General features: G+C 42.8%; 1 protein-coding gene across 5 annotated transcripts in view; it reads right to left on the bottom strand.

Annotated features, from left to right (window-relative positions):
• The window catches only part of LOC139370728 (SET domain containing 5), a 49,626-nt gene extending 38,735 nt beyond the window's left edge, over positions 1-10,891 (bottom strand). For all 5 annotated transcript variants that reach the window (XM_071110384.1, XM_071110386.1, XM_071110385.1 and 2 more), the window contains exon 1: positions 10,473-10,891. The gene's annotated coding sequence lies outside the window, so the exon portion shown is untranslated. The remainder of the gene's footprint in view (positions 1-10,472) is intronic.
• Positions 10,892-12,790: the final 1,899 nt, after the last annotated feature.

Raw genomic sequence — 12,790 nt, 5'->3', positions numbered from 1 at the left:
AAACAACCAGACGGTGAACTGAGAGGTAAATTCCAAAAGGGGAAAGAAAAGGCCTCTTTACCTCTCCCTCTTTCCCTTGTTCGCTCCCCCTAGCCTTGAATTCCAGGCTCAAATTACCAATGGCCTCAAAGTCTTTAAACTTCACTAGAAGAGGCCATTTTGGAGAGGAGTCTAAGGGGGACACAAAATGAACAGCAGAGAGAATACTTTCTCCCTCCCTATCCTGCTTCCGCTCTTCCCTGCCTGTCCCTCACTGACTGCCTCGCTCTTTTATTTCACTCTCCAGACAGTTAAGCTACACACACACATACTTGTATCGTGTGTCCCTGGAGGGATAGTGCATGTATGGCATCACAAGAAGGGAGAGAGAAACCAGGATGTGTACACACACACACAAAAACTACACACCTAGCTACAGTGTAGCAGGGCGGAGTAAAGGCGTCAGCATGCCTCATTTCAGCTGGCGGCCAGCTGAAGTCGGCCAGGCGAACCAAAAAGGAGTATGCAAGCACACTCGTTAAAAGACCTTCGCTTGAAAAACGGGAAAAGAGGCAATAGTACTGTTTGTCCATTTTGAGACGCCGTAGCCAGTATACTGAAAATTAATGCAGGAAACTAACGCAAGAAATCTGCCATACATTTTTATGTTTTTGCCGAGGAGATCTTAGTCGTGTAATTTTACTTCTAAGATGTTCGGTGCAGTATTCAATGAAAACGAGTCATCTCTTGTTGAAAGACAAAAACTTAGTTGACCAATAACGGACGGAGGGGTGTAGACTTCAGCTTCCAAACCTTGGCTGGCCCCGGGGAAGAAAAAAAATGTATACCCGAACATTTTCTTATTTACTGTGGCATTCGTTGAAAGCATTTGCATAGGGAAAATTAGGCTAGGCCTACGTCTGTCGCACAGAAATAATTTGTTACTAGCACGGAGTAGTAGGCCTACACATCAGAGACACACCGCGTCAAGTCATTCCCATGTTCGGCCGCCAAAGATTAGCCTACACCAACCCTCGGTCACCCCGAAACCACACTGCAATGGCTGTGCATATTCTGCAATACCGCACTCACATATCGGAAAAGGCTGATATGAGCTAAAAATGCCAACGTCGGCCCGATGTCTAGTTTAAAAGCAAATGTGCAAAACCGATGTCAAAGCTGACGTGCATACCTATAATATCTTAGGTAGATGTAATGACTGCACAAAAAAAATACAGCGCTACACAGAACAAAATCGTAAAAATACTAAGCGCACAGTTTCAACAAGTAAACAAGTTCAAGTCGAGCAGTCATTTGAAGTGGCAAGACATTTTCAGCGAGACAAAGGCGAAATCCATGAACACCAAGATAGAATTCATTGCCCTTGACAATCAACCGTTCTCTGTTGTAGATGATGTTGGCTTTCACCGACTAGCCAAGCACTTCGAGCCACGGTACACATTACTAAGTAGGTGCTATTTTTAAGATGTTGCCCTACCGGAGTTAGACAGTATTGTTGAAATGCACATCTATGAGTGTCACTTCTATTAGCTTCACGAATGACATTTGGACAAGCGATGTCAGCCCCATGAGCATGCGGAGTCTGACAGCACAGTGGGTCGACGAGGATTTCGTACTGAGGAAAGCCATATTGCATGCTCAAGAATGTGCTGGTTCTCATACCGCTGCTGCCATTTCAATGGCATTAGAAAACATGTTTGAAACATGAACACACTCCTAGCTCCATTCGAACAACTGACTCGAGAAATAAGCTCAAGTGTGTCTGCAGCAGACTTGATACACTGTCATGGCATTGAAATGCCTGCTCAACAAAACTGCTGACACAAAAGTACTCTACAAGAGGCTGTGAACATGCGATTTGGTGGCATTCTCTCTGAGCCTCTGTGTCGCCACCATGCTCAATGCTAGGTAGAAGGACTGCTACTTCAGTGCAGACAAGAAACAGGGTTTATGTGAAATGTTACAGACAGAGCTGGACAAGATGGAAACGGACACAGTGACAGTGCGCACCAAGGAAGGGAGGCCACGGACAGACTTCACTGATTGACATGTATGATGAAATCCTGGTTGAGACTGAACAAATGAACAACAATACAGCACAGCAAGTAAGTGAAAGAAATAGGTTTTGATTATGTTTTACTGATAATGGGGACATACGTAAATGCCAACAAAATAACGTGTGTGTGTGTGTGTGTGTGTGTGTGTTAACTATTTAATGACTGGAATGCTTAAAAAAAAGTCAGCTAAATTTTTTAAATATCGGTTATCGTACCTTTTTTTTGTAAATGAAAATATTGAATATCGGTATCAGACAATAATGTCATATCGGTGCATCAGTAGTACAGACCGGACGGAATGAAACCTCATGGGCTCGTTGGATTGAAAAACATGCTAGCTTACATGCAAAAACTCCAAAAGGGATACAGTACCTTGGTAATGTGAGTGCCGCACAAGTATTCTGTTAGCAAAATGTTTGTGAGTGCCCACCAGAAACCTTTAGCGTAATAGAAGACCATAGCCCTAGCACAACGCAAGCCTCATTAACCCCCGCAGAACGTAAGAAGTCCACTTGAAGTGGACAAAGTGGTTCAGAAAAGCTAGTCTCACGTTTCGATTTTTCAATTACGTGTTGCTTCAGCACGGGGGTAGGCTATAGCCTAGCATGTTTCACTGTGGGTTATTTTTAAATTGTGGCTGATTGGCATCAGAAAAAGAGGACAAGCGGTGCTTGAGGTCTAGATTGAGGGTATGGGCTCAAAGACAAAGGAGTTTACTGGTTCACATTGTACTGGCTGAATTGACAGAACATGTGTGGTGGGTGATGAGAAGTAGGATAGAACATTGATCAAAGGTGAATAGCTATCTTCTGGGGAACAAGTAGGAAATCAAGGCCTCAATGAGAAATATTTCCAAACTCATACCTCTTTCGTTTCCTCTTGTGCACACACATTCACACGCTGACGTCAGAGACTGATTCTATAATCGTGTGTTGTACACGGACTGGGATGAGCGCTTCACATTTGAGCTGTGGGGGGCTTCGTCAATTAACAGGATAGGCGAAATTTGTTTACATATTTTTCTGTTTGGAAAAATAGAAAATAAAAGAGAGAGGCTAAGGTTCTTGAAGCAGGTAGAAGGGTAGGGGGGGGATAAGGGCAGGAGTGAAAGTACAGTTTGCATTATATCGGCTCTTCCATCTCTCTTACCCTCTTTGAATCTAATTTCCACCACCCGCTGCTCCCTCAACAAACAAAAAAAACGCAATTACGTGACAACAACAGTCTGCTCTACGCAAAACACAATTATTCCCCACATCGACAGTCTCCTGGTCTCACAAGAAAAAATGTCTGCATCAGATAGGACACCAGCTGGCCTCCTGCTAAAAGCAACCCCTGAAAGTAAATATGGGATACTACTAAGAGACGAGCTATCATGATAATAATCCAACAAACTGGTATGAGTCCCAACTTCAGTATCCTTTTTAGTTAATGATATATTTCAACATCTGATATCACGATATTAACGTGTCGTCACATCATCGAGCCAGCAAAAAAACTACAAAAGAAAAGTAGAATGACTAAACCGCGGCTTCCAGTCGAATTTTGGTCAGCCGGCGTGTCGTCAGATCATTATGCCGCCATCATGATCTGACAGTTCTCATGCCGTGCGGTCAGGCGGCGAGGAACACATTGCAGCCTTCCATTAACACAACAATGTCCAGCTGTCTGAATGGACCGGGACCAGACTGGGGATGAGAAGGACACAATGAAGAACAAAGGGGGAGAGAGTGCCATAGGAGGATGGGGGGGGGAAGCAGGCCGACAGAAGGGCCAGTACACAAAATCAATCATCTGTTTCGGGAGCAAACAAACCAAGCCACTGTCCACTGGGGCAACAGAGGAAAGGGAGGAAGGGAAGGGGTGTCTATTTGGGTACACAATATCCCAGCCTGCCCTATCACTTTCTATTAGTCAGACTGAGACATCAGAGCTGCTCATTGAATAAATAAAAGTCTGCTTCTCGATGTTCTGAGGTCTAAGCTAATAAATCGGCTTAGCTTAGCTGTGAATAGAGCCGTACAATGTGAGTCCAGTCGACATTCATCACAGGACAGTTACTTTCTTACATTTTTTGTAACAACAATGTACGTGTTAGCTACATTTGTTTGAACTCGTTGGCTTCCTGGGTGTCGAGGGTGTAATTTCCCCCTGAGAGAGTGTGTGTGTCTCACTCACACACATGGGTCAGCACTTGCACCACCTCGCACTGATGTTCATCACAACACACATACGTATGCTAACGCTAGGCTAGAGGCAGCATCGCAGACAACACAGAGAGGCCATTTTACATGCCTGGGAGCTCCTGGGTTTAGCCCATGTGTCTGCTTCCCAGAAAGTATATTCTGTTCGGGGCCCAGGAAATGCAATAATACAATGATTTAAACAGGAACCAAAAATGACAACATTTAGTATTTAATAAAGTAAGCATGGCTGAGTGAAAACAAAAATCAGACCATTGCATGATTGTGGTCAGGACGGAGTGCACACATCTACTGCTGCCAAACCTTCAATTCAACCATAACCCGTTTTGGGAGGGGGGAGGGAGACATGTAGTAACTCTGGAAAGGGGCAATGAAAAAAGGCATCCTTCACGAGGCTGCAGTGGGTAGGGAGGTGTTTAGCGGCCCGACACCGATTTCTTTCATCTTCCTCATTTGCTCTCTGCGGTGCAACAACACCCTTTGTGTAAACACACAAGTCAGAAATATGGTTTCGCAATGGTTTCACCTGACCAAGGCAAATGTGTCAGTACTCGGACCTCGAGCTTGTTTTATTGTCCCTGCCACATAAGAGGAGAACATGGCCAAGCTCTTCTTCCCCGAAGAAGAAAAGCTTGCCTCTGCCATACACAACAGGTCTCTTTATTAATCAGAGCCTTTTGTGAAAATAATAATAATGAATAAATAAAAAATAGGAAGGGAGAAACTGCCTGTGTGGGAGAGCAAGACTGAAAGAGAAAGAACGAAAGAGAAAGAACAGAGCGAAGGACAGAGCATGAGGGCGGAAAACCAAAGAGAAGAGAGAACATGAGAGAAGGGGAGAGAGGGCGTGAGGAGAAAGCAAGAAAGAACGAGAGGAGAGAGTGTGAGATGATTACGTAGCTCACTCGCCCGCTTGTCCTGGCCTTGTTTTTCCCCCAGCCTCTTCCTCCTCCCCCTCCATTATTTTCCCAAGAAGCTTTGCTCCTCGCCACACAACAGAATTACCCAGCAGAGCCCTCTGCAACACTGCTCTCCCAGTGCCATGGCTGGGTTGAGGAATCGGCGAGCCCCATTGGAGCAACTACAGAGAGCCTGGGCCAATCAGAGGGCACCAGAGAGCCAGGCGTCACAGCGACTTTTTTTAACCCCATTGTGCAAGACGAGCCAGCAATACAACACAGAGCAGCTGCCGAAGAGCAGAGAGAGAAAGAGCGAGAGAAACAGAGAGCGAGCAAAGGAACAAGAGACATAGCAAGAGGGAGGGAAAGAGTCACATAAGCAGGCAGTCACACACACACAAACCCTTAAACAAACACATATTCAAATGCAGGCAACCTTCACTGGCATGGACATGAGCGAAACAATGTTGCAAAAGTAATCAATATCCAGCATGTGCAGTACTACCCACAATCTTGCTATCGTCCAGTCAGTAAAAAGGATTGCTCTCAGCAACCATAGCTGAGAGCAATCTCCTAATAAAAGAAGCAGAGATAATGGATTCACTGAAAGCCAGTGTTTCCGCTGCAGTCATTTCACTCATGCAGCACCTGTTTCCACAATTGTGTTGTAGCCTATACCCTTATCGTAACCTTGCTTTTTATTTCGCTGGTTAGGCCTACGTTAGCCATTTTCACATGAGCTAGGCTATCCAAAGAAAGTACACTTGGCAATGTGTCGTAATCTCACGTAGGGGAGAGTGAAAATGAACTCTGCGGTGGACAAATTCAAACATTTTAGCCCCACACAAATAATGGACAGTCCAATATGTTAATAATTTTTAAATGAGCTTCAGTCATTTATAAAAATTATCCGGGGGGGGGCACACCCTCCTCCATGAACTCCACCCCCCCACTGCAGGACATTTATTTGTAGAAGAAACACTTCTGAAAGCCATTGCAAATCACTACCAAACAAGGAGGTAGCTAAAGTGAAACCACAGACTCTCAGACACAACCAAGCTTCTCTTATTAATTCTCTGAGCCATGAATTCAATCCGTCCAACTGGCCATATAATGACACATTCAAAACAGTGACTGTGCTCTGCATAAGCAGAAACTCACCACTGCATTACCATGTCAATGGACACACCTGCCCTCCATGTAATGAAACGAAGTGTCATCAGCATACAAATGGGGTAGCTAAAAAAAATAGCAAATTTCCCCCCACTCTCTCTCTTTGCTCTTCCTAACAACCAACCACATCCCCCTAGCCTAAAGTAGTCTGCACGACGGAGCTGGGATCCTGTCTTCCTTTGTTGAAAACCGGCCAGCATCCTGCCAGTTTCTCTCACACACAAAGGTGATCCAAATAAGATGCAACTATGTCAACATTTGAGAAACAACTTCCCCTTACATGGATTAGTGTTATGTTAGTTCAACGACACATTGTTGCCACAACAGTAATGATCACTTGCAGTTATTTTACAGCTGTGTGGGTGTAGCCATCAATCCACTTTAATAGGAACACCACAAAAAAACAGGCCAGACTAATCTTGCCCGTCCGCACATTCCTTCAGATCTCCGAAAGTTAGTGAGGCTCACTTTTGGGGGGAATTCCACAGCCTCCCCCCCTCACACACACACAATAATGCAAAGGAAATCCGAGCAGATGTTATTCAACAGTACAGTACTCGAAGATAAGCTTGCCAAGGCAAAACACAAGTGTACAGAAGCCATTTTCTTTCTGAATGACTCTTACGTTAACTCCTTTATGTTGATTGCGTGTTATATGTAGGCTAAATTCTTTATGCTACGCGGGCGGTGGGAAGTGTTTTACCCTCACAAGGTGACCCTGTGTAAGAGGCGCCTAAAAATGCAAAATGGTAGGCTATATGAGGCAGGTTATAGAAAATTAACAAGTCAAGTAGACCATGTGGACATTTCACAATATTTGCAGGTTGGGTTAAGAAAGCGAGCCATTGTGTGTCCATGTCCCAATTCTCCCTGCGTTTCTTAGGGGCTTGTGTGCTTGTCTTTGTCTCTCTTGGTGAGGACACCGTTTGTTCTAGATAACAAGAAGGGTCAGGCCAGGTGGAGTGTGGGGGGGCTCATGTTTCAAACGGTTATGAGTGGCCAGAACGGCAGCGGCGAGGCTATTAAAAGATGGGAAAACATATTCAGAGAATGCGCGCCGGGACCAATCGAAATAAGTCTCTACTCTGTGCGCCTTACCACCGGCATGCTTCGAGAGCAACCAACACATTTCAATCCCGCCTATTCAGTATGAAATTGGCAAGGTCGTGGTAGCCGCACTACTAAGGTTGTGGTAGCCACACTGTTTCATCAAATCACCAGTCCATCTGTGACATTTAAGTTTTCCCATTTTATTCCTGACAATCTGCAAAAATGGACTGTCAGTATTTTGCAGTTATACAAAACAGGAGCACTTGCTCTTGATGTGTAGGCCTATCATGCTGTGTTGTGACACTGAAGGCTTCTAATCTAAGCAGAGCTAATCAACAGCAGCATACCTTGCTATACTATCAAATAAAGTACACGTATCCAAACGTTACAGCAGCTCATCTATTTGGGTTGAAATGAGGACTGACAAATTAACCATTATACACTAATTTAATTTGTAGAAGAACTTTGACATTTGAAGAATATTTGTAGAAAACATGGCACATTTGTATTATTATTCCAAAGGACTAGGTAATGACACATTGAACACTGAGTTGGACACAACACATTCGCTTTGACTAGGTCGTCACACATCCGGTTCCAGATTGGCCTACACAGGCAAAACTGGGAGGAAATCAAACTGAGTTATTTTTCTCACTGTAGCCAACTCTCTGCTCTGCGAGCAATAGACAGTGCATGTACAGGTAACTGCCAAAATAAAGGAAACACCAACATGAAGTGTCTTAATAGGGCATTGGGCCACCACTAGTCGCCACCACTAGTCGTTCTGGCGATTCTATGCGACACTAATCTTCTATGAAAATGTTCCATAATTTGGAATCTCCCATAAGTGTTCAATTGGGTTGGCATCTAGTGATTGAGACACGCTCTTTAAGCCCCCTATGCTCCTTTGAGACCCCTCTCAAAGTCAATGAGATATCTTCTTCTAGCCATGGTAGCCAAAATAAAGGGCAACTGGGTATTTTTATACATTAACCTTAGCATGATGGGATGTAAATAGTTTAATTCAATAGTTTAATTCACCTGTATGGAAGCACCTGGTTTCAATATACTTTGTACCCTCATTTACTCAAGTGTTTCCTTTATTTTGGCAGTTACCAGTACCTCATGGAGTCTACATGGGGCAGCTGAGTTTATCCAAATAACTCAGGCAATGATGAGGGCAGCTATTATGGCGTCCTAATGAATTTAGAAAACTATATAACATAAGCTCAACGGCAATGGCCCTTTACTATTGTAACAATGCATAAGTAAAACATTTGAATGGCTGCCAGCCAGCACACAAAATTAAATGTGATCTACAATTAGGCCAACGTCAACAACAAGATCCAGGCCAGTCATGGGTGAAGCTAAAAATAAACTGCGAGGGCTTGTCCAAATCAACTCTCTACAATGACAGGAAAGATTAATTTGGCTACATTGGTGGCAACGAAGTGAAACAGTTGCCCGTCGAGTTCATCGTGTGTGTCATTAACAGGGCATTGTCCAACATAGATCGAGAGTCAAACAGGCCAAACGGTGTTTAATCAACTTCGCAGAAAAACAGAGCTCAGCATCCGAGTCTACAGCGATTCCATTCTAGCGCTCCGACTCACTTGTTGAAATAAAAATAGAGGCTAAAAAAAGGAAACGCGAGCTCCCTCAAAAATACCACCCATTTCTATTCTCCACCACAGAGGTTGGGGGTTGGTGGATGGGGGAGGTGGAGAAGAATGAGAAAAGCAAGTCACTACTATTGAGATATGGCTTTCTATTAGCTTGAATCGACAAAATAAAAAGTTTTCCCCAATCCTAAATAGCCTACTTTTTTTTTTTACACCACAAGGCAAATACACTGAACTCAAAACGTAGCTAGGGTTAGGCTAACATTAGTATTAGCTAACTCGGAATAAATAACAGAATAGCCTAGCTCAATGTAAGCACAACTGTAAACATGTTCAGCAAACGTAGCTATACTCACCATCTCGCAACTCAGACTGATAATGAAATACTAAATCGAGTACACAATCAACTGGAAAATGTCCACAAAGTTAGCTACATCCTTGCTAGCCTAGTCAACTAGCTAACTTCCTTGAGGACATTTACCTCACTAATTATCGTCCAAGTCTACTCCTAAATGCAGAGCTAGCTACCAAGAAACTCAACTTTGTATCAAACTGATGATTCCAAACTAGCCACCTACACTATCAACTTGCTAAGGCAAGCAACTTGTAAGCAACCTAGCTATCTAGCCAATCTTGCTAACAAGCTCATATAGCTAGCTAGCTAACTAGCTAATAAACACCAAACCAGGGTCCCATGGAGCCTACTGAGTGTCTTCTTGAAACGTGGTTTATTCTAATGTAGTTGGCTAGTTGTAGTATAAAACCACTTACTACGTGGACAGTCACTTCAATGGGAAAAGGTATATAGCTACTAATAGTTAACAGCTAGCTAGATTTAATATTTTTAGGTAGACTATAATCAATGTAGTGAGAACAAAAAAACGAAAGATAGATATTTATCTTGATATGAATATTCAGCTGCTCAGCCATCGTGGGAACCAACCATTAGAAGTTGAAACCTTTGTAACAGTTATGGAAATGGTGTAACTAAATAAAATGCACTCATTGCTGAGCTAACGTTAGTTCAATTAAATTAACAAATGCAAAAGAATACCATGTTTCAGGTTATCATAAAACAAGAATACATAGTGTTGATATTAGGTAACGTCAGTAAGCCTAGCTAACTACCAAAGAATTCCAATGAATGCGGCTAGCTAAATTACATGAATTGCACGAGGACCTGGCCAAAACCAAGGATAATCATTGCATACATCAACTGCTTTGCGACGTTAGACAACAACAGGAATATTAGCAAAAGGAATCTAAACTATGAAAAGACTTAAACTACCCCATGAAGGACGACAAAGTGACAGTTGCATTAGCTAGAGAACAGGGTTACTGATACAGAATTTCTATTGATGGCGTTATGATACTGAAAGACAAAAAGCAATTCAATGTGTTTAAACTAAAACATTGAAAAGTTGATCATCCCCCAAAAAATACACATTTAACATGACAACCACTCACCTAGTGAGACATTCCAACCCAGCACAAATAAAATATCCTCCTGTGTTGTCTGCAGATCTTCGAGTATTCCAACATCAAATCGAACTAGACCAGTAGGCCTCAACCTCGGCCTCGGCGTCTCCTGTATCCTTTGCCCCCCAAGATAGCTCCCTCTCCCGGGGTAGGAAACAAACTTCTCTATGTCTCCCACGCAAAGGTTAAAAGTTTAATTCCCTGTCCTGCTTGGGCACCGTATTTCCATCGCGTGTCTATGTTGAATCCCCGGTGCTTGGATCTATTTATTATGGCGTTTTATATGATTTACAATTGATATTTATAAAGGGGTATATGCTGCTCTATGTTGTACAGGGCTCTGATTCTGTCTCGGGTTCTAACATTCGCAGTGGCACCCATCCCCCTCCACCGGCATCGACCGCGGGTCCCAGCGAAAGTGACACACAACCATGCCACCGGGTTTCCCAAGCGATGATGCAGGGGCTGATTAATAGGGCGGGTTTTGCGCCGATGTCCTGCCTCCTATATATTTATTAGTCTGTATGAGCAAGCGATTGGGCGACGAATTTGGATTTTCTCTACGCAGAGGGCGTGATGTTCTTCTAGGAGGGGTGTGGAAGCACATTCGGATTCTGCTATGTGTAGTGGTGGCACACAGAAGTGAGAGCAAGTGACCGTAGAAATGGATGGATTTGGCAGAGAATTTGATACAAAAAGCGGACCCGTGTCTACAGTACGAAGAAAATGCTCAAGTAATTAAATGAAAAAGTCGTGGATTTTTTTCTCTCATTATTTTATAGAAGGATTATATTGCTTGAATGTTTTTATGTGTTTGCTCAACGCAAAGAGAAAACAACCTCGTTACATACAGATAGAGCTAATAATTAGAGTAGCCAATTTTTAGCTAAACGGGGTCTACCGGGCCCCATAAAACGAAATACGACAGAATATGAGGTGTCGGGCGAGTTTGTATGATCTGGCATGGGATTGGGCAGGGAAATTGACCAGGGTTGTATGTATTAACTCTGGTCCCACCTACTGCCCAGCCCGAATTCAGTCGTCGCTCCACACTTGACTGGGGATAACCATTGATACGCTTCACGAAAATACTATCTATTCGAATGGCTCATTAACTGCACGAAAATACCATGTTTGCGAGCAGATCGTATTTTCTTATAAAAAAACACATTCCATAGCAGTAAAACATATATTTGATTTTAGGCTATATTCTACTGTTCATGTTCGACTGTTCTAACGCACATTCAAAGAATGGATGAAATGTTAGATTCCGCTTCCATTATCCTTCATTGGTAAACAATAAATCATAACTGCGTCTGAGGATGACTGGATGTAATTAAGCGTTCATGCGATTGGCTTCTTAATTTGTTCTGACGTCATGAGACCTGGGAGAATAATTGGGATTGGCTAAAATGATCACGCTACTGTCATTTGTTTTGCAACGGTGGGAAGTGGAAATACGGCTAGACGATATAACGCTGTTTTTTTCACGCTTCTCAAAATGTAGAAATTGTTACTTTTACTCATCAATTGTTCCGAACGCAATGCATGTTGACAGTAGGTGACAAATGTAACCACAAACTCACAATAAAGATGTTAAACTGTGTACATTTTTGTGAATATAAATGATCAATTTGAGACTTTCCATACACTGTCTATTTCTGCACGATGAAAACGAAGATTACGTGATCTGAATAAATCAAGGGTTCTTTCGGTTTAGTTTTTTTCTTAAATGCATTTTCTATAACATTTTACTAATTTAGCAGACGGTCTTATACAGAGCGATTTACAGTTTAGTTCAACTGTGTACATTTTAGTGAACAGATATTAAAGTTCCAAAATATATATAATTATAGATCGTATAGATCTTGGTTTTATTCCTCACTTGGATTGATTTGGGGGAAGGGCAGACCATTCCTACATCCTTGACGTAATTGGCATAGGCTTTGTTAATTTATTTGGCTTCCCAGCTCTGCTGATAAACGATTGGTACATTTACTACCTTTTCTCATCGAGGGTAGCTCAATACATAAAACAAGCTAGACATGATGGGCTCCCGTAAACCTCTATTGCCAAATAACTAGTGAGAATGCATTCTGACCCTAATATAACAGAAGAATAACACATAAATAACAAATAATTCCACACTGGTTTCCAGGTTCTCACACCCATCTAACGAACCGAAAGACGCACCCAGGTTGTGTTTGGTAAAATGTTCTTGGGAAGTTGGGTAAGTGTACAGACAGGATTACCTTTGTTCTGTAGCCCTCGCGTGATTATAGAACTCCTCTGAAGGACCATCTCCC

This window comes from Oncorhynchus clarkii, chromosome 17 (genome assembly GCF_045791955.1).
Source record: "Oncorhynchus clarkii lewisi isolate Uvic-CL-2024 chromosome 17, UVic_Ocla_1.0, whole genome shotgun sequence".
In the NCBI taxonomy this organism is placed as follows: domain Eukaryota; kingdom Metazoa; phylum Chordata; class Actinopteri; order Salmoniformes; family Salmonidae; genus Oncorhynchus; species Oncorhynchus clarkii.
This window is presented reverse-complemented; position numbering and strand designations above follow the sequence as displayed.